The following is a 27,122-nucleotide window of genomic DNA, read 5'->3' on the forward strand; positions in this document are numbered from 1 at the left end:
TAGCGTATGCTAGCCGGTCGCTGTCAAAAGCGGAAAGCAACTATTCTACGACTGAAAAGGAATGCCTCGCCATCATTTGGGCTACAGCTAAATTCCGCCCTTACCTCTATGGCAGGCCATTCAATGTCGTCAGTGACCATCACGCATTGTGTTGGCTAGCTAACTTAAAGGACCCTTCAGGACGGCTGGCGCGGTGGAGCCTCAGACTACAAGAATATGACGTCACGGTAATATACAAGTCCGCAAGAAAACACTCCGACGCCGACTGCTTATCGCGCGCCCCCATCGATCCCCCGCCGCAAGACGACGAGGACGACGACGCCTTCCTTGGGATAATAAGCGCGGAAGACTTCACTAAACAGCAACGAGCCGACCCAGAGCTAAAAGGCCTCGTCGAGCATTTGAAAGGGAACACCGACGTTGTCCCTAGGGCATTTAAATGCGGGTTGTCTTTGTTCACGCTACAAAACAACCTGCTCGTGAAGAACTTCTCACCAGTCCGCGCCAGCTACCTTCTTGTTGTACCGTCAGCGCTGCGTCCAGAAATACTGCACGCCCTACACGAAGATCCAACCGCTGGGCACCTCGGTTTCTCCCGGACGCTGTCGAGAATACAGGAAAGGTATTACTGGCCGCGTCTGACCGCCGACGTCGCCCGTTACGTCAAGACATGCTGAGACTGTCAACGACGCAAGACACTACCGACAAGGCCAGCAGGATTACTACAGCCGATCGAACCTCCCCGCCGACCTTTCCAGCAGATTGGGATGGATGTGTTCGGGCCGTTTCCGATATCAATATCCGGGAATAAGTGGATCGTCGTAGCGACGGACTATCTCACGCGTTTTGCTGAAACTAAAGCTCTACCAAAAGGCAGCGCAGCCGAAGTGGCGAAATTCTTTGTCGAAAACATCCTGCTGCGACATGGCGCCCCAGAAGTCCTCATCATCGACAGAGGAACGGCCTTTACAGCGGAACTCACTCAAGCCATTCTGAACTACAGTCAGACAAGGCACAGGAGGACAACGGCCTACCACCGGCAGACGAATGGTCTTACGGAGCGGCTGAATAGGACCCTCGCCGACATGCTAGCGATGTACGTCGACGTCGAACACAAGACGTGGGATGCCATCTTGCCATACGTAACATTCGCTTACAACACGGCGGTGCAAGAAACAACACAGATCACACCGTTCAAGTTGGTTTACGGCAGGTACCCGACGACGGCGCTCGACGCCATGTTGCCGCACGTCACTGACGAAGAGAATCTTGACGTCGCTTCCTATCTCCAGCGCGCCGAAGAAGCCCGACAACTCGCCCGCCTACGGATCAAAAACCAGCAGCGTACTGACAGCCGACACTACAACCTCCGGCGACGCTTCGTCGAGTACCAGCCCGGCGAACGTGTTTGGGTATGGACCCCGATACGCCGACGAGGACTGAGTGAGAAACTACTGCGACGCTATTTCGGACCCTACAAGGTCATCCGACGTATTGGCGCACTGGACTATGAGGTCGTGCCAGACGGCATTTCGCATTCACAGCGGCGCCACGCACGACCTGAAGTGGTCCACGTGGTGCGTCTTAAACCGTTTTACGGACGCTAACGAACTTCCCTTATTTTGTTGTTTTCTTTGCTACGAGTGCTTATTTATTACTTTCGTTTGTTTGCAGCGTCGGGTCGATGCTTTTTAAGAGGGGGGTAATGACACGTGTACTTATCTTTATCGGGCGACCACGTTTGGCCGCCTAACAAACGTTATCGTGCAGCGCAGGACGCGCCTGCATGTAAAAGAAGTTTCTGGAATGTTATCGATGGTTCCCTCCACTGTCTTTCACCGCAACTTGTATAATCTGATTGCATGTATGCGCGACGCGAATAGTGCAGAACTTTGTGGAAGGCACGCGGGTCCCATCGGTTAATCTGGAACATTCCACGACTGATCTATAAAAGCCGACGCGCTTGACCCGCCGATCAGATTTTCGACGATCGCCGAGCGTGTTCGCCGCTATCGTTGTGCTATAAGTGTAGCCTGTTTTGTGGGCACAGGTTCGCCCAATAAAAGTTAGTTTTGTCGTTCACAGTATTGCTACTGTGTTCCTTGACGTCACCACCACGTGACAATATCGAGGATCTGGCAGCCTGCCAGGCCGTTTAATGAACTTTCGCGATGAAACCCAGCCAGAACCGCCATTATGTTCGTCATCACTGCCTTTAACTAACATTTGTATATAGCGTGCTGCATCAGTGCGATCTGGTGTGCTCTTTCTTTGAAGATTGCTGTTCTGATTCGCTTTTTATAACTGAGACATGGCTGCGTCCCGCTAATCAAACAACGTAATTTTTTTCGGTAACACTATGTATATTGTGCACAGACATGAAATAACAAAACCAAAATATGGGCAGTTTGCTATAGTGGTGCAAGGCTAGGTCACAGCGGAGCTAGTTCCGTCTTTTGATATGTATTGCTAAGTCTTGCGAGGTTATGCATGGCTTGGCTAGGTTCACACGAAGCGTTGCTAGCTTTTGCTAAGTTTTACGAGGTTATGCATGGCTTAACTATGCCCATACTAAGTGTCGCCAAGATTTACTACGTTTGGCCTAGTTTTTTGAGGTCATACACTGCCAGGCCGGTAAGCCACACAAGCCCTAGCAAGTCGCATTCATACAAGCCACAGTACGTGCATAACAATTCATAATCTACAGTGCTTCAGTACCAGTCATCATCGTCCATCCGGTCCTCGTCCTCGAGGTCCGACAATCGTCGTGGTCGTCGTCTTGGTCGGTGGCGTCGGGGAAGGCTTCGGGAAGCACATGCAAGGCAGAGCTGTTCTGTTCAAAGCTCCGCCCAAGCTCGCAGTGGAGAGATTCACGTCGACCCAGAGCCACTCACAGACGCGGCAGCTGTGCCCGAACTCTATGCCGAGGAATTCGCGCTGGAAGCGGCCGTTCGCACCATGGATTCATGGATCTTGGTGTTGGAAGCTCTCGGTGACGCGCAGGCTCGGAACCGATTCTCGGCGGCGTCGAGGATTCAGTCGGCAGCGCCCATTGTCTCTGGCCCGAAACACGGGATCCTCGGCACGGCGACGGCGTTTGTCGGCAGGCGGCCTCCGCGCGATGGGCAGGATCGGCTCTCCTTCGTCGATCGTAGTCCCGCTCAGGCGTGCGCCGAGCTTCCTTGTAGGTCACAGGCGCGACCGCTGTGCCCAAACTCAATGAATAAATAATCATTAATAATCCTCTACTCGTTCATTCGATTTCAAGCTTTCTTTCACTTCGCTCCCAGTTTGTCTCTTACAGCTCGACTGACTGTACTGCTATTTATGTGACATCTGGGGTACGCCAAGGCTCCATTCTTGGGCCATAATTTTTTTTAATCAATACAAATAATTTGCCTATTACATCCCTTCTAACATTCGTCTTTATGCTCATGACTGTGTTTTCTATGAAGTTATAAACTGTTCCATTGATCACTTCTGCCTCAAGCAGTCATTTGTTTGGTTCAGCACTCGGTACAACATCTGGCAAATGAACATTAACTGTAACAAAACCGTCCTTATGTCCTTCTGTAAAAAATATTCTCGTTCTCTTTTTTATTATTCCTTCAATGACTGTGTGTAGGGTGTCTGTGTACAAGTAGCTCGGTGTCATTTTTACTCATAACATGTGAGGGTCTAATCACGTTGATTACACTTGCAGCAAAGCAATATAAAAATAGGTTACCTACGTCGTACACTATTCAACTCTCCAAAAGATACTAAGCTACTAATAAATAAATCGTTAATCTGTCCTGTTTTTATTTACGCATGTGTCGTTTGCAGCCCTTATAAGCAGTATGAGATTAACAGGCTTGAAGCAATTCAGAAATAAGCTTTAAGATTTATGTCACCCGCCGTGGTTGCCTAGTAGCTATGCTGTTGGGCTGCTAAGCACTACGTCGCGGGATCGAATCCAAGCCACGGCGGCCGCATTTCGATGGGGGCGAAATGCGAAAACAACCATGTACTTAGATTGAGATGCACGTTAAAGAACCCCAGGTGGTCCACATTTCCGCAGTCCCCCATTACGGCGTGCCTCACAATAAGAAAGTGCTTTTGGCACGTAAAATCCTATATTTTTAAGATTTATGTCACCGTTATGATCGTGACTCTTCACCCTCTTCTGCACTTCCTTCCTTGAATTTGATTTCGCTCCATTCACGTCACTGCATATTAGCATTAGATTTCTTGCACGGTATCATCAATTCTTCCTTTAGGCTTTCAAAAAATAACTGTACTAACCTCGTGCGTCATCACAACTTAAACTTGATGCCCTACTTTGTACGCACTAATATATTTAAATTGATCTTTTCCCTCACTCCATAAAAGACTGGAATCCCTTACCTGGGTCTGTGCGCTCATCGCCATCCCAAAGTGATGTGTCTGTGATCCAAGATGTATGGCCTTACCACATTACCCTCATCGTATTTTTCATATAGTACAATTTTCCACTGTGAAGCCCCTCCTGCTATAGCGCTTATTGCACTGCAGTATGTAAAAGTAAAGAAATAAACAAATAAATACATTACTTATTATTAATTAATTAATTAATTAATTAATTAATTAATTGTTCAAATAATAGATATCGCAAAAAAAAAGGCCAAGCCTCTCAACGCTCTCCCTTGCCCGCAAGAAATTCATAAGGGCGTTCTATGGCGCTTGCCGGTGCATTTCTCCCTGGTGTAATGGTTTTAATATCGGCCTTTCAATGTGTTGGGGTCTCGCCGTTGGACGATTTTAGTAATATTTATTTAATTATTTATTACACAGTACCTTGTCGAAAATGACTCCTGCCGTGACTAGGAAGTGGCCGCACTTTCGCCCGCTATATCCTCATCCTGAGTGTCCACTCTGCAAGTCGCGAAATATTGAAGCCGACATCCACCACCTGCTGTGGGTTTGCCCTGCACTAAAACCGACGAGGCTCCGGCACCTCGCAGCAGCGGGACTCTCGCCGCATAATCGGAGCCATTACACTGCTTGGACGCAGGGACCGCATTATCGATCCCTCTTGGACTTCATTAAGTCAGCAAATCTTTTTTCATTCATTTAATCATCCTTATTCACCCCCATCCCATACCCTTGTATGCCCTGAGGCATTTATCCTCGCATTAAAAAAAAATGACAAGTTCATAATGTCGCGAAGCCGTTATTTAAAGCCCGAAGAACGATATCAAGGCATATGTACTAGCCTTAATGCCGTGCTGGCTGAACTGCCCCGCTTGCAGCTCCCGTAGACACTAGTGTCGGAGTTTTCTCCAGTAATTACTCTGTGGAACTCTGTCGCCCAACCAATAGCTGATCCAATTTGTATGAGCCTACATCGCCGCTTGCAGCGCTATGAGTTTCCGAACCGCAGGCTCTGCACTAGGTCAAGTTGCAAATGTTTCGCTACACCCACTGTTTACGCGACTCCGGCTTGCACAATTTTGCCAGCCTGACTTAACAATGACGAAGATTACGATAATGACGGCTACGATATAGTGCAACACATTCGCGACTTGCCGACGCATTCTGCATCTGCAAATGCAACACGCGTGCTCCCCGACGTCACTGGTTATTGAGCCCATACATGTGACCAGTAGTCGGGTCGGTTGCGACCGCCATGGTGTGGCGCTCTGCTACCTAGGTTTTTGCCTCATGTTTTGAAGGAACCGCGGGGTTGGTCCCTATTAAGAGCCTTATCATGATCTCCTTCTCATGCACATGGGAGAATTTAAGGTTTCATTCCGTGAGTCTTAGACACCTATCAACTCTTAAAAGCACAAAAATCAGCGACAATTTTGCTGTCAGTGTTCGTTCATTGCAGCAGTTCATGTATAGAGGGGCGGTAGGTACCAGTCTTTGTTACCACTTCTCTGCGCACTAGCTGCTAACATAAAACATAAATACCCAAGAAAGTGGATGGGGAAGTGGCGCCGCGGTAGCTCAATTGGTTAGAGTATCGCACGCGTAGTGCAAAGACGCAGGGTCGTTCCCCACCTGCGGCAAGTTGTTTTTTTGTCCACTTTCGTTGCCATTAATTTACCACTTCTTTATTTCAATTTGTAAGTACAAGTAATTTACCCTATGTTGTCCTTGGCGTCGTTGTTTGTTGGCTTCTCATGATATGACTAATAAAAATGGCCCCCTTGGTTAACCCCGCTTTTTTTTCTCGTTCATTACATAAAGAGGGTCTGGAATCCGGTAACATTAATGCCTTCAGGTAGCATGTGCGGGTTTATTGAGCAGCTTCCTTCACACAAAAAGATCACGTACCCGTGACGCCTTCGGAAGAAAGGATGTTCCAGAATTCACCGCCAAGATTTGTGAGTGGTAGTAGCGCTGACTGACCATCCAAAAGTTAGTTGTAGTAGTAAAACATAAATACCCTAGAAAGTGTATGGGGAAACGGCGCTGCGCTAGCTCAGTTGGTTATAGAGGACCTGCGGCAATTTATTTTTTCATCCACTGTCATTGCCAGTAATATTTTATTTCTTTAATTCAATTAGTAAGTGCAAGCAATTTCCCCTATGTTGTCCTTGGCGTCTTTGTTTGTTAGCCTCTAATGGTATTGTTACGGAAGTATGAAAGAAGAGTGGAAGAAGATCGCGGGACGCTGGCTGCTGCGTGTTGTTGGTGGTCAGCCATCTTAACTACTGTGACTAATTTTATGTATATATATATATGTAAATACAATCTTCTATACACCCAACATCCCCGTAACATATTGGTAAGAGGTGCGGGGTACCGCAGCTGGAAACGGAGCTCCACAGTGGACGTCGCATCACCGTCCGCACCATGAATGACGGTGAGCACTCGGGATCAACGTCGTTGCCGCCTCTTACGTTACAGTCTCATGCTACGTCGCTGTCACCTTCGGTTGTCGTTGAACAACCCAAGGAACCTGGAACTTTTTGTGAAACCGATGGCGCCGACGTTGAAGAGTGGCTGGCCATGTACAACGCGTGAGTGGAATCAACAGATGGGACCCTACGCTTATGCTAGCTAACCTGCTGTTCTACCTAAGAGGCACGGGAAAGGTGTGGTACGAAAACCACGAAGAGGAGCTAACCAGCTGGGACCAATGCAAAGAGAAATTGACATAGTTGTTTGTCAAAACAGCTGGCTGTAAAATTGCCGCAAAGCAGGAACTGGCCTCCCGCGCCCAATCCCCCACGGAGTCCTATGCCTCGTACATCCAGGATGTGCTGGCATTTTGTCGTAAAGCCAATCGCGAAATGACAGAAGCTGAGCACATGCTTAAGGCACGTGCTCAGCTTCTACACGTTTATTCTGCTCACGTGCAAGAGCTGCTCTACAGTTGATGCAATCATTAAAGATTGCCGACAATTCAAGCTGGTCAAAAGCCGACGCGTCTTCCAACCATTCGCCAGACTTCCCACTACTGCCGCAACGTCAGCGTGTTAAGATCAACCCGCACAGCATCATGCACCGCCATCAGAGGACGTGGTGCGAATCGTTAGACGTGAACTGGACGCGATGGCGCCCGCAACTTTCTGTTCGCGTAGCCCTGATGCTACCACATTTTAAGTTCCCCTCATATAAGCTATAGTTTGCCAGGAACTTGAAAAATTTGGTTTACAGTCTGTGTGTGCTGTCGCCAATCCCAGAGCTAACGAACGCCCTTCTACTATTTTCGCTCCACCCCAATGGTTGTGTCCGCGTTATCGCAACCCGACTGAGCGGAGAACTGCGGGCTACCAGCCGATATGTTTCACCTGTCGCCGCATTGGTCATGTCGCCCGATACTGTCACAAATCGTGGCCCTCAACACCTCGCACGCCGACCAGCCTGAGCCGTTTTGATGGAAATGCCCTCAATGTTTCGCCGACCGCCGAGTCTAACAGCGCCGATAGCTCTGCTCGGAACACGTGGTACAGCCACCCACCATCGCCGCGCGGACAACAGTCTCGTTCACCGCAAACAGGTCACCCATCTTCCCGTTCGCCGCAGCCACATGGCCTTTCGCCCCTGTTGCTTTTGGCCGCACCCTTTCGGAAAACTAGGAAATGCAGCCCTCGGAGGTGGTGCTGCATTGCCGGTTACTGCAGCAGATCCTCTGTCTGTGCCCACAAGGAGAAGTGTAATTGACGTTAAAATACACGGCATACCTGTCCAAGCACTCGCCGACACTGGAGCCCACGTATCTGTGATGAGTGCTAGCCTACGCAGACGTTTAAAAAAGGTCCTCACCCCAGCAGCTGCCCGAGTGCTTCGTGTGGCTGACGGCGACGTACTGGTTGTTCTTGTAATCTGTACTGCGCGTTTAAATATAGCCGGCTGCCCTACTTCTGTTCTCTTCGCTGTGATCGAAACCTGCCCTCGCGATGTTATCCTTGGATTGGACTTTTAGCCAATCATTCCGCTCTTATCTATTGCGCAACCGGCGTTCTTCACTTGGAACTGCCTCAAGTCGCCGATGCTCCGAGCACCACCCCACCGCACTTGTGCTCGCTTCATGATTTGCGTCTGTCACCCGAGCCAGTTACTTATGTCACTTTGACCGCCCAGCCGCAGGTTCCTGACGGTGAATATGTGCTTCGCCCCATCATCGACGTGCTTTTGAATAGGAACGTTGCTGTTCTACGTACGCTGGTCACGGTTACTAATAACGACGTCGTTCTACCACTTCTGAATTTAAGCTTGGGCCCTGAAGTTACTCCGGCCGGCATATTCTTGGCCAGTGTTGCTAGTGGTTCCGAATTTGATATTGAGAGTCTGCAGTCTGAGAGTGGTTTCTTAGCGCCAATTGAAGCTCACAGCTCTGGTTTCCCAATGGCTGACTTCACGAGGATGATTGCACCTGACCTCACCTCGGCACAGGCCACGGACATGTGTCTCCTCCTCGAATCGTAGCGTGACATCTCTGATTTCGGCGACAGGCCTTTAGGCCAAACATCTGTTGTTCACCACCGTATAAACACTGGAGACGCGAATCCTATTCGTCGCCGTCCCTATCGTGTATCGCCTGCTGAACGTCGAGTCATCCAATCAGAAGGGGACAAAATGCTCCGAAAAGAGGTCATCGAGCCATCAGCCAGTCCTTGGGCTTCGCCTGTCAGCCTTGTGAGAAAGAAAGATGGCACCTGGCGTTTTTGCGTCGATTATCGCCACTTAAGATCACGTGAAAAGACGTATAGCTACTACCACGCATCGATGACGCCTTGGAATGCTTGCACGGAGCTAAATACTTCTCGTCCATTGATCTTAGATCCGGCTACTGGCAGATTTCAGTTGATGAAATGGACCGCGAGAAAATGGCCTTCGTCACGTCAGATGCTTTATATCAGTTCAAAGTCATGCCCTTTGGTCTATGGAATGCTCCTGCGACATTTGATCGTTGATGGACTCTCTTCTGCGAGGCTACAGATTGACCACTTGTCTCGGTTACCTTGACATTATTGTTTTTTTTCTCCCACGTTCTTCAGCCACCTTACCGGACTCGCTCCAATTTTTGCGGTCTTACGAAAAGCTGGCCTCGAACTGAACTCCTCGATGTGTCAATTCGGGCACCGTCAGATTACCGTGCTGGGACACATCATTGACGCATCCGGTGTCCAACCAGATCCGCAAAAACTTCCCGCCGAACGCAGTTTCGCTGTGCCGCGTTCTGCTTCTGATGTGCGCTGCTTCGTTGGCCTGTGTTCTTACTTTCACCGTTTCGTAAAAAACTTCGCCGACGTTGCTTTGCCTTTGACAGATCTTCTAAACAAGAACACGCCATTCTCATGGGGGCTGCAGCAGGCTCCCGCGTTCGCCGCTCTCATCGGGTTTGACCACCCCTCTCATACTTGTCCACGTTGATCCATCTGGACCGACCGAAGTCCGCACTGACGCAAGCGGCCATGGCATGGGCGTTGTTAATTCTCGCCAAACAGCAGAATGGTACCGAGTGCGTGATGGCTTACGCCAGCCACCTCCTGTCACCTGCCGAGAGAAATTACTCCATCACCGGGCGGGAGTGCTTGGCTTTAGTTTGGGCTGTCACCAAGTTCCAGACATATTTGTACGGCCGCACGTTTTCGGGAGGGGGGGGGGAGGGTTGTTACAGACCACCACGCACTCTGCTGGCTGTCTTCCCTCCGGGACCCGACAGGACGGGTTGGTCGCTGGGCTTTGCGGCTCCAGGTTTTTTTGTTTGTTCTCATCTATAAGTCTGGATGTCTGCACAAGGACGCTTAGGGCCTCTCTCGTCACCCCGTGGATTCCCCTGAGTCTGCTGCGCATGATCCGGTGACCTGCGTGATGGCATTTACTGACATGACCGACATGCGCGCTGAACAACGCGACGAATCCTTACAGTCCATCATCGCAGGAGTGTAATCTGGCAGCAGTGACGCCACGAGCCGCATGTTCGTTCTGCACGACGGCATCCTCTGCCGCCGCAATATCAACTCTGACGGCCCTGAGTTGCTGCTTCTCCTTCCTCGCCATCTGCGATCCTTCGTTCTCGAACTTCACGATGCACCGAAGGCGGGACACCTTGGCGATTTCCGTACATACGACCACGTACGACGTCGGTTCTTCGGGCCGGGTCCCTACCTCTCCGTGCGTCGTTATGTCGCAACTTGCGAATTGTGTCAGTGCCGGAAGAAACCTCCCTTGCCACCTGTCGGACGACTCCATCCAATTGAAGTTCTCTCTGAACCGTTCTTTCGCGTAGGTCTTGACCTGCTTGGCTCTTTTCCGACGACGAATAGAGGGAATAAGTGGATCGCCGTCGCTACTGATTACGCGACACACTACGCGACAACAAAGGTGTTGCCGACTGGTTGCGCAACAGACATCGCCGATTTTCTCTTCCACGACGTCATTCTCCACCACGGTGCACCTCGACCGTTACTTACAGACCGCGGCTGCTCGTTCTTGCCTCGAGTTGTTCACGACCTCCTTCGCTCCTGTACCACGAAGCACAAGCTGTACACTGCCGACCACCCAAAAACGAATGGTCTTACGGAACGTCTCAACCGAACAATCACAGAGATGCTGTCGATGTACGTCTCCAACGATCACCACGACTGGGACGCCACGCTGGCCTACATGACGTTCGCGTATAACTCGTCCCGACATGATACCACAGGATATTCACCCTTTTACCTTTTGTATGGTCGCGCCCCCATATTGCCGTTTGACACCATACTCCCTTCTGTGCCACGTGTTGCAACTGAGTACGCTCGTGAAGTCATCGATCGCGCTCACGTGGCACATCAAATCGCCCGGCACGTCAAATCGCCCACATAAACATGCAGGGCGGCAGAAGAAAGGAAAAGTGGGCAGAGATTGAGGAGCAGTTACATAGAGAACAAATAGGCGTGCATGCGGTTACAGAAACGCACCTTATACCCTAGTTACACGGGCGTGCTAACCACAGTTAAGACGCACCTCAGTTCCGGCTAACCGAAGTTACACCCAGTTAGACGGAAAGCCTAACTGCGGTTATTCCACTAACCATGGTTGCTGCAAACTGAGGTTGGCCACCTCAGTTAGCGAGGCTAACAGACAAGATGGCGGCACCCATGCAGATGGACGAAGGCGGCGCGACTCCGGCCGAAACATCTTCCCAAAGGCGTGTCAACTGGTCTGTTGCAACAACAGAGTCGTTGATACGCATTTGGGAGGATAATCTTGCCGCGCTGCGTTCTAACACGCGTAATGCGCGCATTTACCAGCAAATGACGGAAGCACTGAATGCACGCCTGCCTGCCGGCGAAGTGCCGTACACGGCCAAGCAGCTACGCCAGAAGCTCGAAAACTTGAATAAGCAATACCGGTGAGTACGGACACTTCAATAATCACGTTGTGATAGTGTATAGCGACTGTGTTTGTGCGTATGTGTCGACTAAATCCGATGCGTAAACTCAAAAGCATGCAAAATAAGCGCTCGCACGCTACGCCTGCCGGTGCAGTTGGGCCTAATCTTGTGTGTGTGTCACACGACGCACAATCGATCGCGGTCGAGTCCGATCGGGATCGAATTTCTCGGTCGCGATTGGCTCCTCTGCGAAAGCTATGGGGGTGTCAATAGTGGTCGGGAATTTCAGTCCGGATCGTGCTCGATCACCAACACAGCATTGCTCCGACATACGATTTGGATGGGCCGAGGCACCGACAAGGAGTCTTGGATCCGGCCTTGACGTGATAATGCATGTGCTAACGTTTGCGACGCGGTTATTCTATTGTTTTTGAAAGGAAGCTGGCCAGCGAAAATCAAGCGACTGACGCTGCGTAATCGCGTGCCCGTTTTGTTCTCGGCGTCACCGCACGTTCGCCGACCTTTTTCTTACATCTGTTTGACTGCTTCATAAGATAAGGCAACAGACCTCACAAAGTCTGCGTTTCTTCCGAGTTCACACTAAGTATTTGGCATTGTAAGCATCGTTTACGGGCATAAAAAGAGGCATGCGAAGGCAGGACATGCATAAAAAGTTTGAGTGGGTTCTTCCGTCATACCTCTCTTTATGCGACCCAAAGTAATGTTTAGCAGAACCCACGAACTTGCCCAAGAAGAATTCCGATTGAGCTATATTGACATTGTACACATTCTCAGTCCGCCTAATGTTCAAGTGCATCGCAGTGTTCTCTCCCTTCCTGCACCTTTTCTGTGCACAGTTCCAGAGAAGTGGGCGATATGTAACTTGTGAAAGCAGTGCCAGTCTGTGTGCAATTTTTTATATCTAATAAATAGCAGTGTATGTAATTCTTTTTTCCCCTAATAAGGGGGGCAATTCTATTAAAAGTACATTTGCATGCTGTGAGAAGTTTTGTACACTAAATGAAATTTTCTTTTAGAAAGCTGAGGCGCACTGGCACATCGACTGGCTCAAAAGGTGTTGAGTGGCCTTTTTATTGGCAGCTCCACTCATTTTTGGGGACGCTTCCTGTCAACGACACTGACCTTGTGGAGGAGAGCGTGGAGGTAATTTGAACTGTTTATCATTACAGCGCTATACATAGTTGGTGTACTCACTAATGAGTACTCTCTCATACTTGCTCCCTACTCATTTCACAGGAGTGAGCACTGGTGCTTGATTGGGACTGACTAGGATGAATATTAATGTGTGCTAGTTTAGAGTATGAATGAAATTCAGTGACGGTGATTTTGAGTGGACCGAAGCATTAACAGGGGGTGATTGTTGGCGAATGTGAGTGGGTGCATGTGAGTGAGTGTCAGCGAGTGCGAGCAGGCGCAAGTATGAGAGTGAATGGGTGCTAGTAAATGTGAATTGACTTTGAGCGCAAGTCAGGGTTGGTGAACATAACTGGGCGTGAGTGTCAACTAGTGTCAGTGAGTACACAGCCTGCAAAAATACAGTTTCTACATGCATTATAGCATATAAAATAGTGCTTTAATTGCAAATTTCCAACAAATGTACAGGGGCTTCTGGACTAAACGCATGCAGCTTTGCTTGGGAAGGCACACAGCAATGGGAACAAAGTGCCTCAGAGTTATGAGCACATCGACAAACAATGCCACAGCAAATTACAATTTATTAATATAATGTGAGGATATTGTAACACATGTATGTACTTTAGTAACTGATGATTCAATCACACATTCAAATAGGGTAACTGATTTCCCATCATTAGACACAAGATATTCAAAGGAGAAACAATAAAAATGGCTACTTATAGCACAGTCACTTCGTTGAAACATGTATCTCGACTGTGTGGAACAGCGAACATCTCCCTGAAGTTGTAGGTACTTCATTATGCATTTTTCCACAAATGCATTAGAGCGTAAGAATTTGAGTGAGAACGCACACAAAAATCTTAAGGTGTATTATATTTTGAAAGAAAGTATTGTTAATCAAATTAAATATGGCATAGAATGTCCACACATGTGTAAGCAGTAGGTAGCACATTTGTAGTATGTGAAGAGCAGAAATGTTTTTTCAAACGATGTTGCAGGATTCTATATATCTGTGATAACAGTATCTTAAGTGGCACTGGAAGTGAAACAGAAATACGGTCATCCACCTGACTGTAGCATGAAGTTGCAGAGCTGACGACAATTTTTCCCATTCGTGAAATTTTCTCCACCTTGCGAGCTTCCGCAAACTGATTTGCCAGAATGCAGTTTGTATTGAAAACTTTCATTTGTTTTCAAATGTAATGCTGCAAATATGTAATATGCTGCATGTAACATGTGAGAACGCAGCTGGTTGGTCTACTGGTTTTCAAGTAGACATGCTGCTGATCCAGCAACTAGTTTGCAGAGGTGCATTTTCAGTTTACACGTATGTGCCGTCATCTTTTCCTGCCATACACAGGTGCCAGAAGTTAATGAAGCGCCTGATGACGCTGAAGTCATCGCTTCATGGGAAGCAGAAGAACATTTCACAACAGGAAGTGTGGAAGGCAGCCCTGCGCCACCAAATGAAAACGAAGACGAGAACACTGCAACCCCTGCCGCCAGCTGCCCACCTGGCAGCAGAAAGCGAAAGCGGCCGTCATCGCTTTTGCAGGATGTGTTGGCGCTTCACAGTCGCGCAGAAGAGACAGCCCAAAAAAATGCCCAGCAATCCATTGAGCTGCGCAAAGTGCTTGTGCAGCTCCAAAAGGAAGCGAATGAGATTAACAAAAACACCCTGGAGGTTATAAAGAACTATTTTGCATTCAGACAAAATAAAGATTGAATGGGAGGAACCAAACATGATTTTTGTTTTGCGTTCGTCAAACTCGTTAATAAAATACTCATTTTGGATGTCCCATACATCCGCCTGTACTTGTTTGCACTAAATGTCTAAGCCAGACCTATCATTTTTATTCTAAATAGGCGAGGCAAAGTTTAACTCCTGCATTCATTTGTGTCAGTGAGAAAGCCACAAGACAATTTTGCTTTAAATATACAAAGCACACTATGTGTAAATCAGCCTTTCAATAAGATAAAAGTCCACCTATCGAAATGCCAGCCAGCCAGCCTTTATGAGGCATTTTATCCCTGTTTATACAACTTCTATTCACACAGTGTACTTCCATCTATCGGTGCCTTTCTTGACTTTGTATATAAAAAGCGGTCATCTACTCCAGCTTTCTGTAGTCTACAATTCATTCACAATACAAAACATAGTTGCGGCGGTGGCGTAGAGGTAAAACACCCGCCTCGCATGCAAGAGGTCGGTGGTTCGAATCCCGGTGCCGGCAATTTTCCACCGGATAAAAAAAATCCGCGTGTTGATAAAATTGCATAAACAGGCCTGGAGTGTGGCCTGATCCCGGTGACCAGAACCGGCAAAGCACTCCCTCACCAGAGCAGGATTGGCCACCCTGGTGCAGTACTTGGCCACAACCTCCTATATGAACAACACAATCAAACCCCGGCCCTCAGTCCCCAGCAGATGCGAAGCAACTGACCACGGCGGCGGTCAGACCTGCGACGCTGCAGAGGGTGCTAAGAATCACTGGCTACGGACAGGCCGCCATTGCAATATGAACCTGGCAACGTTTAACGCTAGAACGTTATCTAGTGAGGCGAGTCTAGCAGTGCTATTAGAGGGCAGTAAATGGGATATAATAGGGCTCAGTGAAGTTAGGAGGCCAAAAGAAGCATATACAGTGCTAAAAAGCGGGCACGTCCTGTGCTACCGGGGCTTAGCGGAGAGAAGAGAACTAGGAGTCGGATTCCTGATTAATAAGAATATAGCTGGTAACATACAGGAATTCTATAGCATTAACGAGAGGGTGGCAGGTCTTGTTGTGAAACTTAATAAGAGGTACAAAATGAAGATTGTACAGGTCTACGCCCCTACATCCAGTCATGATGACCAGGAAGTCGAAAGTTTCTATGAAGACGTGGAATCGGCGATGGGTAGAGTGAAAACTAAATACACTATACTAATGGGTGACTTTAATGCCAAGGTAGGCAAAAAGCAGGCTGGAGACAAGGCAGTGGGGGAATATGGCATAGGCACTAGGAATATCAGGGGGGAGTTATTGGTAGAGTTTGCGGAACAGAATAATATGAGGATAATGAATACCTTCTTCCGCAAACGGAATAGCCGAAAGTGGACGTGGAGGGTCCCGAACGGCGAGACTAGAAATGAAATAGACTTCATACTCTGCGCTAACCCTGGCATCATAAAAGATGTGGACGTGCTCGGCAAGGTGCGCTGCAGTCACCACAGGATGGTAAGAACTCGAATTAGCCTAGACCTCAGAAGGGAACGGAAGAAACTGGTACATAAGAAGCCGATCAATGAGTTAGCGGTAAGAGGGAACATAGAACAATTCCAGATCAAGCTACAGAACAGGTATTCGGCTTTAACTCAGGAAGAGGACCTTAGTGTTGAAGCAATGAACGACAATCTTGTGGACATCATTAAGGAGTGTGCAATGGAAGTCGGTGGTAACTCCGTTAGGCAGGATACCAGTAAACTATCGCAGGAAACGAAAGATCTGATCAAGAAACGCCAATGTATGAAAGCCTCTAACCCTACAGCTAAGAATAGAACTGGCAGAACTTTCGAAGTTAATCAACAAGCGTAAGCCAGCTGACATAAGGAAGTATAATATGGATAGAATTGAACATGCTCTCAGGAACGGAGGAAGCCTAAAAACAGTGAAGAAGAAACTAGGAATTGGCAAGAATCAGATGTATGCGTTAAGAGACAAAGCCGGCAATATCATTACTAATATGGATGAGATAGTACAGGTGGCTGAGGAGTTCTATAGAGATTTGTACAGTACCAGTGGCGCCCACGACGATAATGGAAGAGAAAACAGTCTAGAGGAATTCGAAATCCCACAGGTAACGCCGGAAGAAGCAAAGAAAGCCTTGGGAGATATGCAAAGGGGGAAGGCAGCTGGGGAGGATCAGGTAACAGCAGATTTGTTGAAGGATGGTGGGCAGATTGTTCTAGAGAAACTGGCCACCCTGTATACGCAATGCCTCATAACGTCGAGCGTACGGGAATCTTGGAAAAATGCTAACATAATCCTAATCCATAAGAAAGGGGACGCCAAATACTTGAAAAATTATAGACCAATCAGCTTGCTGTCCGTTGCCTACAAACTATTTACTAAGGTAATCGCAAATAGAATCAGGAACACCTTAGACTTCTGTCAAGCAAAGGACCAGGCAGGATTCCGTAAAGGCTACTCAACAATAGATCATATTCACATATCAATCAGGTGATAGAGAAATGTGCGGAATATAACCAACCCTTATATATAGCTTTCATTGATTACGAGAAAGCATTTGATTCTGTCGAAACCTCAGCAGTCATGGAGGCATTACGGAATCAGGGTGTAGACGAGCCATATGTAAAAATACTGAAAAATATCTATAGCGGCTCCACAGCCACCATAGTCCTCCATAAAGAAAGCAACAAAATCCCAATAAAGAAAGGCGTCAGGCAGGGAGATACGATCTCTCCAATGCTATTCACAGCGTGTTTACAGGCAGTATTCAGAGACCTGGATTGGGAAGAAATGGGGATAAAAATTAATGGAGAATACCTTAGTAACTTGCGATTCGCTGATGATATTGCCTTGCTTAGTAACTCAGGGGACCAACTGCAATGCATGCTCACTGACCTGGAGAGGCAAAGCAGAAGAGTGGGTCTAAAAATTAATCTGCAGAAAACTAAAGTAATGTTTAACAGTCTCGGAAGAGAACAGCAGTTTACAATAGGCAGCGAGGCACTGGAAGTCGTAAGGGAATACATCTACTTAGGGCAGGTAGTGACTGCGGATCCGGATCATGAGACAGAAATAATCAGAAGAATAAGAATGGGCTGGGGTGCGTTTGGCAGGCATTCTCAGATCATGAACAGCAGGTTGCCATTATCCCTCAAGAGAAAAGTGTATAATAGCTGTGTCTTACCAGTACTCACCTACGGGTCAGAAACCTGGAGGCTTACGAAAAGGGTTCTACTCAAATTGAGGACGACGCAACGAGCTATGGAAAGAAGAATGATAGGTGTAACGTTAAGGGATAAGAAAAGAGCAGATTGGGCGAGGGAACAAACGCGAGTTAATGACATCTTAGTTGAAATCAAGAAAAAGAAATGGGCATCGGCAGGACATGTAATGAGGAGGGAAGATAACCGATGGTCATTAAGGGTTACGGACTGGATTCCAAGGGAAGGGAAGCGTAGCAGGGGACGGCAGAAAGTTAGGTGGGCGGATGAGATTAAGAAGTTTGCAGGCACGGCATGGCCACAATTAGTACATGACCGGGGTTGTTGGAGAAATATGGGAGAGGCCTTTGCCCTGCAGTGGGCGTAACCAGGCTGATGATGATGATGATGATGATGATGATGACAAACCATACCGAAAGCGGTGCCATAAGTGACACACAAGCGAGTGCAAGAAAACCAAAGCAGAGAGTACATTTACACTGCACGCTAAGTAATGTTCACAACACACCGGAAAAGTAAGGAGCAATGTCCGTGGTTGGCGTAAGAAAACTTTCCTCATCGAGCACTGCACTGAAAGCGAGACCTTGCTTGTAATAGACACAACTTCTTGCACAATTCTTACAAACTGTGCAAATGGAATTCGTGCAGCATATAGATTGTAGACCGATGCTTGTCACTGTCTCATGGTGTCTCCCTAAAAGTGTCGTGAGTAGCAAAACTTAGCTGGTACAGCGCGCGGCAATATGCTTTGCAAGTGCATCTCTCACTTCCACTCCTAGTGGCTCATTATGACTGCTTGTACATACTGGCTGAGCCCGCCTTGCATCTTCACTGCGCGCAACTTCAATCCAGCTTGCATCACAGTGATCTGTTAGCTGCTCACATATGTTGTTCAGAACACAGCAAGCACGGATGATGCAGTTCACGTTATCGATCTCACATTCCAGGCCCTTATGCATGATTCGGAACCGCGCTTTCAGTCGCCCGAAGGCGGTTTCCACAACACGTCTAGCGCTTGACAGATTATAATTGAAAATATGCGATACTGAGCCAGTAGGACCTGGCCTTGCAAACGGTTTTATCAAGTGAGGCTGCAGAGGGAATGCTTGATCAGCCAAGAGAACAGGCCCGACCGATACTCCTTCAATTGACTTGGCATTCAACCTGAACAAATTGCTGCTCAGTACACTTGGCAGACATGACCGCTCGAATACTGCCGCATCATGTATTCGACCCGGGGATCCAACGTTCGTGTACATAAATCTGTAGCGGTGATCAACAACAGCGAGAAGAATGGTGTTGTACCATCCTTTATAGTTGAAGTAGTCGGCGGCGTGTTCTTTCGGAGGGCAGACTTCAATATGACAGCCATCCAGGGCGCCAATTCCTTGAGGAAACCCTGTAACAGCGTTGAACTGACGCAGATGCTCTACTAGTCCTTGTGCCGAGGGGGGAAAGCGCACGTACCGCGGTTCTAGGCGCCGCACAACAACACTGCAAAACTCGCGGAATATTATATTGACGGACGAACGGCTGACGCCAAAGAGATTGGCCACGGTTCGCTCCTCAGCGGATGTAGCCAGCCGATACAAAGCAATCGCCACGCGCTTCTCCAGAGGGATGGCTCTGCGCATGTTCGTGTTTTGCCGTGCCATCGATTTGCACACACTCACAATATATCGAAACGTGCCCCTATTAAGTCGGAAGTTTTCCTTAAATACACTTTCAGGAAAATGCGGGAGCGTGTCTTCATACCAAGATTGTGCCCGCGGGTGCGACCACACATGCCGCTCACGGGAACAGAGTCGAACAGCGGTGGCCACGAGTAGGCGACAGCGTCTTTCAGCGTTCTCTCTGTCATGTTCAAGTTGCTCAATCTCTTCCAGTACACGGAGCACTTCCTTCTGCTCATTGTGCAGCGCTGTTCGCTGAGCGGCAAGCACAATGAAGAAATCGTCGAGGTCTTCGTCCCCACAAGAAACAACGTTGCTCAACGCCATCGAGCAGTTGGTGTCACAATATTAAAGCTGCCAGAAACGGCTGAATAAAAAACGTCCAGCAATAACGGACACAGTCTAGCAAGAACACCAGAAACACAGCTTATCACAGCACACGCGCTCAGGTAACCATACCGATACAGCAATGGATTGCCTTGGCTTTCGCACCGACCGTGAAATAGACTTTGGCCCTTGGTTGACTGACTGGCTCTAACCGCTGCCAAACCCCGCTAAAGCAATTGCATCAGTATACTTAGAGAGTGCAGACGTTAATACGACGGACACATTTTAAAGAAAATAGAGTTTTTATGTCAATATACTTAGAAAGAACAGCTAAACAAATACATTTTCATTCGCAATAATGAGTATCACGTGACCTGCTTCACAGCGCTGCAGCGGCACTAACTGAGGACAGGTTTTCCCGTGTAACATATGTCCTTCCGTAGTTACCGGTAACCATAGTTCAGCCCGGTAACTGAGGCGCGTCTTAACTGTGGTTAGCACGCCCGTGTAACTAGAGTATTAGAGACTCAGAAGAGCCGCCAGTTATTGAGAAATATGTTTGCGAAGGGTGCAACCGAACTAAGTCGGAAAGAAAGGGAGAGGGATTCGGAATTCTCATCCATCAGGGAGCCAAATGGAAAAGAGTAAATTCACAATGTTAAGAGCATATTTGGTTATCAGGTACAATGAGTGGGAAAGAAACTTGGCTGGGCGTTACGTATATGTGGACCGGAAAAAATTGCACAGAGAAGAATAAAGAGTTAGTGGAATGCATAAGCGCGGATATTAAGGGTTTCGGGAATGGTGCTGAAATTGTCCTATTAGGTGACATGAATGCCCACATACAGGATTTAGATGGCTATACCGACAATAACGGGAAGTCAATGCTAGACCTTTGTGAGCAACATAACTTCGTTATCGTGAATACAGGGCCTAAATGTGAAGGACAGATCATGTGGGAAGTGGGAAACCGGCAATTGACCATTGATTACTATCTGATGACAGAAGAAATTCATGATAAGTTGAGAGAAATGGTCATCGATGAGGAAGGGTTCAGCAGCATAGGGAGTGACCATAAATGCATTATTTTGAAAATGGGATATGTAGTTGGGAAAGAGAGCAAGGAGAGCAAAATAGCCAGTTCAAATTTGAACGCTGAAAAATTAGCGAATATAGTCACTAGAGTTCAGGAAGAACTTGGCAAATGGCCAAGAGTGGGAATACGGTGAGCTTCTAAGTGTGATAACGACAGAAATACGGAAAGAGAAAGAACTTGTTCGTTGGAAAGGAAAAAATAAACCGAAAAGCTGGTGGAACAAGGAGATACGAGAAGCGATCGCCGAACTACAGAAAGCATCTCGAGAGCACAGGCAGGTAAAGAAGGCGCAGTTGCCGCAGGATGAAGTAAGCCGTAAATGGGAAATATACCGGGAGAAAAATTCTATGGTTCAACTACTGGTGCAAGCAAAATTAAAAGGTGAAAGTGAACGTTGGTTGTCAGAAATACGTGAGAAAAAGAAAGCCGCACCTAGAATATTTTGGAACCACATAAAATTATTAGGCAGGAAATCAACAACAATACAACAACATATCCTAGACGAAGATGAAAACAGGCTGGAAGGAGAAGCGGCAATAAATTACATCCGAAAAGTAACAGCTGAATCTTTGCAAGGCAATGACGAGGTTGTACTTGCAGAAAAAAAGAGCATGAAAGAGACCCAAGGGGAAAAGGAGCTGATGTTGACAAATTTAAACGGGAAGGAAGCGGAAGAGAAAATTCTTAAGCGCACAGCCACAGGGCTAGACGAGGTTCCCGTTAGGCTGATAAATGAACTAGGACCAAAAAGTAAGAAAGCTCTGGTGAAAGCAGTGGAAAAGCTTTAAAAGATAGACGAATACCAGACAGTTGGCGACAAAGTAGAATGAATTTCATTTATAAAGATAAGGGGGAGAAAGACAGAATTCACTTCTATAGACCGTTGACCATTACATCGGTAATATACAGGCTAGCAATACAAGCATCAAATTAAAGCTTCAAGCATGGGCAGAGAATAGTAGCATTTTGGGAGAGCTTCCGAATGGCTTCAAGATAGATAGGCGTTTGGATGATAACTTGTTTGTTCTTACTGAGTGTATTGAAATATCAAAAGCAGAAAGCGGACCGTTGTATGTGGCCTTTTTAGACAATGCAGGAGCCTACGACAACGTAGACCGCGACATTTTGTGGGATATTCTCGAAGGGGAAGGCTTAGGTAAAGATTGTCTACAGCTTTTGAGAGATATTTACCCAGAAAATACCGTTTGCGTTGAATGGGAAGGGAGGAGGAGCGAGGAGAAAGTTCATATCAACAAGGGACTGAGGCAGAGGTGCCATTTATCCCCGCTGCTGTTTATGATGTGCATGGTGAGGATGGAGAGGGCGCTAGAAGGAAGTAATATCGGGTTTAATCTCTCATACAAACAGGCGGGTACAGAAGTAGAGCAGCAACCCCCAGGTTTATTTTATGCGGACGACATTGTGCTGCTAGCTAACAAGCAAAGTAATTTGCAACGTCTGGCTAATAGCTGTGGACAGGAAGGCAACAATTTAGGTTTGAAATTTAGTGTTAGAAAATCAGGTGTTATGGTTTTCAATGAAAACAGTGAACAGACAGTGGATATACAGGGCCAAGAAATACCTCGGGTAACAGAATATAAATACCTTGGTATATGGATAAACGAAGGCAATGAATATATGGAAACACAGGAAAAAACCATAACAGTAAAGGGGAAGACAAACGCAGCCATAATGAAGTACAGAGCGCTACGGGGATATATAAAATAGGTACGAGGTCCTCCGAGGTATGTGGAAAGTTGTAATGGTTCCAGGACTTACTTTTGGAAATGTGGCTGTTTGCTTTAAATCAGGGGTACAATCAGGACTCCACGGGAACCAAAGGTCAGTGGGTCGCCTCGCATTGGGTGCTCGCGGGAAGACTACAAATGAAGCTGTTCAGGGTTATGTTGGGCTGGACTTGTTTTGAAGTGAGGGAAGCTCGCAATAAAATTGAGTATGAAGAACGGCTGAGGAAAATGGAAGAAAGCGAATGGGCTGGGAGAGTGTTCAGGTATCTGTACAGGAAAAACATTGATTCACAGTGGAGTAAAAGAACTAGGAAGCTTAGCAACAAGTATGCGGCCTGTATAGCGAGCAACACAGCAATAAAGAAGGTCAAGCGGAAAGTCCGAGAGGCTGAAATAATCTCATGGGTGGCGGCAATGGAAAAAAAAACCTGCCATGAGTAACTACTTAAGAGGAAAAAACGAAATCAGGAAAGAAACCATTTATGATATCTCAAAGGGAAGCTCATTACTTTTCGAAGCGAGATCGGGATGCCTTAGAACACGCACCTATAAAGCGAGATATAAGAAGGAAGAAGAAGCATGTGCTTGCTGCGGCAAAGCTAGGGAAACGACGGAGCAGGTTTTATTAGAATTTGAAGACGTCTACCCAGCGGTCGATTTAGGCACCACTGGCCTCCTTGAAGCCCTTGGGTTCAGCGGGAGCAGTGGTAAAGTAAACATATCCGCAATAGACGTTAGTAATACCCCTGTCAAGCGGGCAAGTTAAGTGCACTTACGGCGAGTGCACTCGGTTTTTAAGTACACTTTCCCAAATCTTAACGTTACAGCTAAGTGTACTCTCAGGTGAGTGCACTCAAGTCGGAGTACGTTCACGGAACGCACTTTGCTGGCCGAGTGCGTAGCCTCGCCGCCAACGGTTTGAAGAGTGCCTAGCCTCGCCACCAACGCTTTCAACGATGCAAAATGTAATGCATAGAAAAAAGACACAAAACTTCATTTCAGTTATTGAGCAGCTGTTAACGATATAATTTGTGTTTAGCGAGAAGCGAAACAGCGCAATAAAGAAACAAATTTATCATGTACGCAACCAGCGGCGCCAGAATGATGCGGCACTGTGGCGCCGCCATGCTCATTCAGTTCGTGTTTATCTTGGTTACAGTGGCTGGAATATTCCAGCCACTGTATTTTGGTGTGAAAGCGTGCTGACCACGCCGGTCGTGCTTTCAGTCGTGTGCGTGGCATTTTGCAATGGAGCTAAATATCGAACTCGCCGTCTTTGCTCATATATACTCGCTCATATTCTGTTCTAGCAGGATCATGAGCAGGATCAACTGCCGCACGGCGCTAGTTGTTTTGGATTGGCTAGGCATTCGTCTTGGCCAGCATTGACTTGCAACACACTTATAATAAAAGCTTCTTCGTTTTTTGTTGAGACAAATAGATGAAGCTTGTTTTTATATATAATCCTACTTAAAACAATCGCTTTTTAGCAGCTTTCACTTGTTAATTTACATCTTTAAAAACGCGCTCTTAGACTGTCGCCATTTTTTTTTACTGCGAGTGCACTCTGTTTTCCCGTTAAGAAGCGCGTTGCCTTAAGTGTGACTCAAGGTACCGAAGTGCACTCCCCGTAAGTGCACTTAACTTGCCCGCTTGACAGGGGTATAAGAGGCGACTGGAGGATTGGTGGAAGAAAAGTAGGGAAACGTCAAAAGGCATACAAAAGCACAGTTCGCTATTCGGGATCAGAAAATTTGGGCGTGGTAGTTCATAGTGTTTTTTTTTCATTGTTTAACCTAGGTAGGACATTAGGCAGTATAATAGCAAGAGCTTGGTGGCGCAACCCACCGCCCCGTTCCAAAGGGGACGCTCATAACATCCATCCATCCATCCATCCATCCGATGGAACAAACGCCAACATCGTTGTGGGAACGCTTCTGGAGACGTTATAAGATACCTTCGCTATGCAGCTACAGAATTCTTCGGCCACTGTGAGATGCGGTAACACTCAGCAACGATTGAGTATTTTCTGCTGAATACCTTTTGAGGTTTCATTGTTTATTAGAACTGTGCTGCGAACCACAGCGCGGCTATGGCTTCCCTGTTGTTGCTCAAGCTTTTCTTCACAGCCCACTCTCTTACTTCAGGAGCGGCCTACGTGGCACAGCTCCACCCACGTGATCTCTCATCCCCCGTCACGCCGGCAGTAGCGTTAGTGTTTCCAGTGGTGGCGCTCGCGCGCATTGGGCGTTTGTAGGAAGGCGTTTACTCGTATTTAAGTATGGCCGTTTTGAAATAAGGGACGGTTCATTCGTTGACGTGCTGTTTAGCGGCGGCGATCATGAGGTGGTGGTTAAAACGGGGTAATTAGTCGCCAATTAATGAAAATCTAACAGTAAACCTGTAACTTTATCTCAGTGGGTTCAGCGTTATTGGGATATTGAAGAGAGCTTTCCGCGAAAGCTATGTACCATCTTTTGGATCTGGAATAATGCGATTACCCAACGAATTTCTGTTGTCTGAGCGCGCGAAGCCGAAGCTGGTTGGTTGCAGCACGCGCGTAGCGGCGCTCCTCGAGGCGAGTCTTCACCCAGCGGGGGGCAAGCCAGTGCGCTGCGGCTCCGCTGCGCTCGACGTTGCCGCAGCGTGGTATTAATTCAGAACTGCAACTTTTAAACGTTGCTAAACATCTTCTTACACAAAAACACCCGGTATACTGACTCGAGTGTGGAGTCGTCAGTGGTCAGCGTGCTGTTGTGAAGTCTTCATCGCTCACGGTGACGCGCTCTCATTGACAACGTTCGCGTGAAACGAAACAACACCACGCAGAGATGTTTGCTTTGTACTTCCAGACGAGAGTACCAAATTTTCTGAGCGCGCTATCGAGCTCAGATAGTAAACGCCCGATAGTAGATGTTGGGTCACCGGATCAGGGTGGGGCCTACGTACCGCTCACTCGCCAGCGCACCCGCCCCATGTGTCCCAAGTCGTCGTGTGTGACAGGTCATACGGGCACGCGTGGTGCGCGGGAAGCGCAGGAAATGGTATCAGGTTTTCCTGCATGACTCGTCGCACTCCTTTGCGCGCCAGTGGTAACACGAGGAAAAAAAGTGGAAAGAAAAGAAAAATGAAAGAGAAGAAAATTGCTGGAAAATGATTTAACTTCTAGTTGAAGTCGATGAAAGAAAAAGTCTTGCTGAGCTAGTTGGGCGTGAGACAGCGAGGCAATCGCTGCGTACCGTCCTTGGACACGTCACCACTCGCATTGTAAATATTTTTTTCGACTGCATGGTCTTAGAGACGAGCCCACAATTTTAATTGCACTATCTGCGGGATGGGCCTGCATTTACAGAGTGCACTATTTGGGGGCTCGGCCCTCAGTTTGACCTACAATGATGCGGTAATTAATATTACATAATTTCTCGAGTTTCACATGCCTAAAGCGCATTGTGATTATGAGGTACGCCGTTGTGGGAGATTAGCGCCAATGGCGCAATGGTTACGTAGTGGCTTCCGTGCTGGGGGATCTCTATTTAAATCTGGTCACTGGGTATTCTTATTTATTGATAATTTTTATTAAAATACAGTTCAACAATAAACGCGAAGCAATCAATGCGATATCAACACGTTAGACTAATACACGAAGTACAAGGCTCGTAGCTGCAGTGATAGGTATCAATTGCGGTGCACATAAGCTGACTAAATAAGCTCGCTTAGTGAACATGAACAGATGGAACTCACGTTCCCCTACTACGGCATGCTCACGATGTGTGCGTCCACTTCGCGCTTTTGAAGTGCTTCATCGACGTTGTCGCTTATCCTCGGCCTCCAGTTCCTGCAGCTTCAGGCCTATACACCTCCGGCTTTGAGCTACAGCGTGCGCCGCACAGGCACATGCATCTGCACCGACGCGTGCAGTGGTCTTGGTGCACATGCGGGCCCGCCTTGCTTCAGTGCGATTAGCGTTTCGCTGCAGCTCCTCGGGCGGCGTTCTGACCAAACACGAGGTCATGCCTACGCGTTGTGAGGGACGCGGCATACAGAAAGACATTTCAACAAGAGCGGACACTCCCATAGAGCCCAGTGGCCGAATTGACTGTAGCACACCAAGCGGATGGTATTAACACCTTCCGTTTTCGGTTTTGGGGCGCGCACGTTTTGAACACCAGTTGGTACACGCCCTCGCCGGCTCCGCTTTTTTTTTTCGGTTCTGCTGAAGCACGCGTGGCCTTGGCGTGGAATCGTTTCATTATTTAGTAAAAATTATTGCGAACGACCTTTACAAGACTCCGCCGAATCTGTCAGATGCAATTTCATAAAGAAAACGCAAGACGTCTCCTAGCTGAAATGATGAAATGTTTATTTTGCTCTA

Source organism: Dermacentor albipictus, unplaced genomic scaffold (assembly GCF_038994185.2).
Source record: "Dermacentor albipictus isolate Rhodes 1998 colony unplaced genomic scaffold, USDA_Dalb.pri_finalv2 scaffold_21, whole genome shotgun sequence".
Taxonomy (NCBI): domain Eukaryota; kingdom Metazoa; phylum Arthropoda; class Arachnida; order Ixodida; family Ixodidae; genus Dermacentor; species Dermacentor albipictus.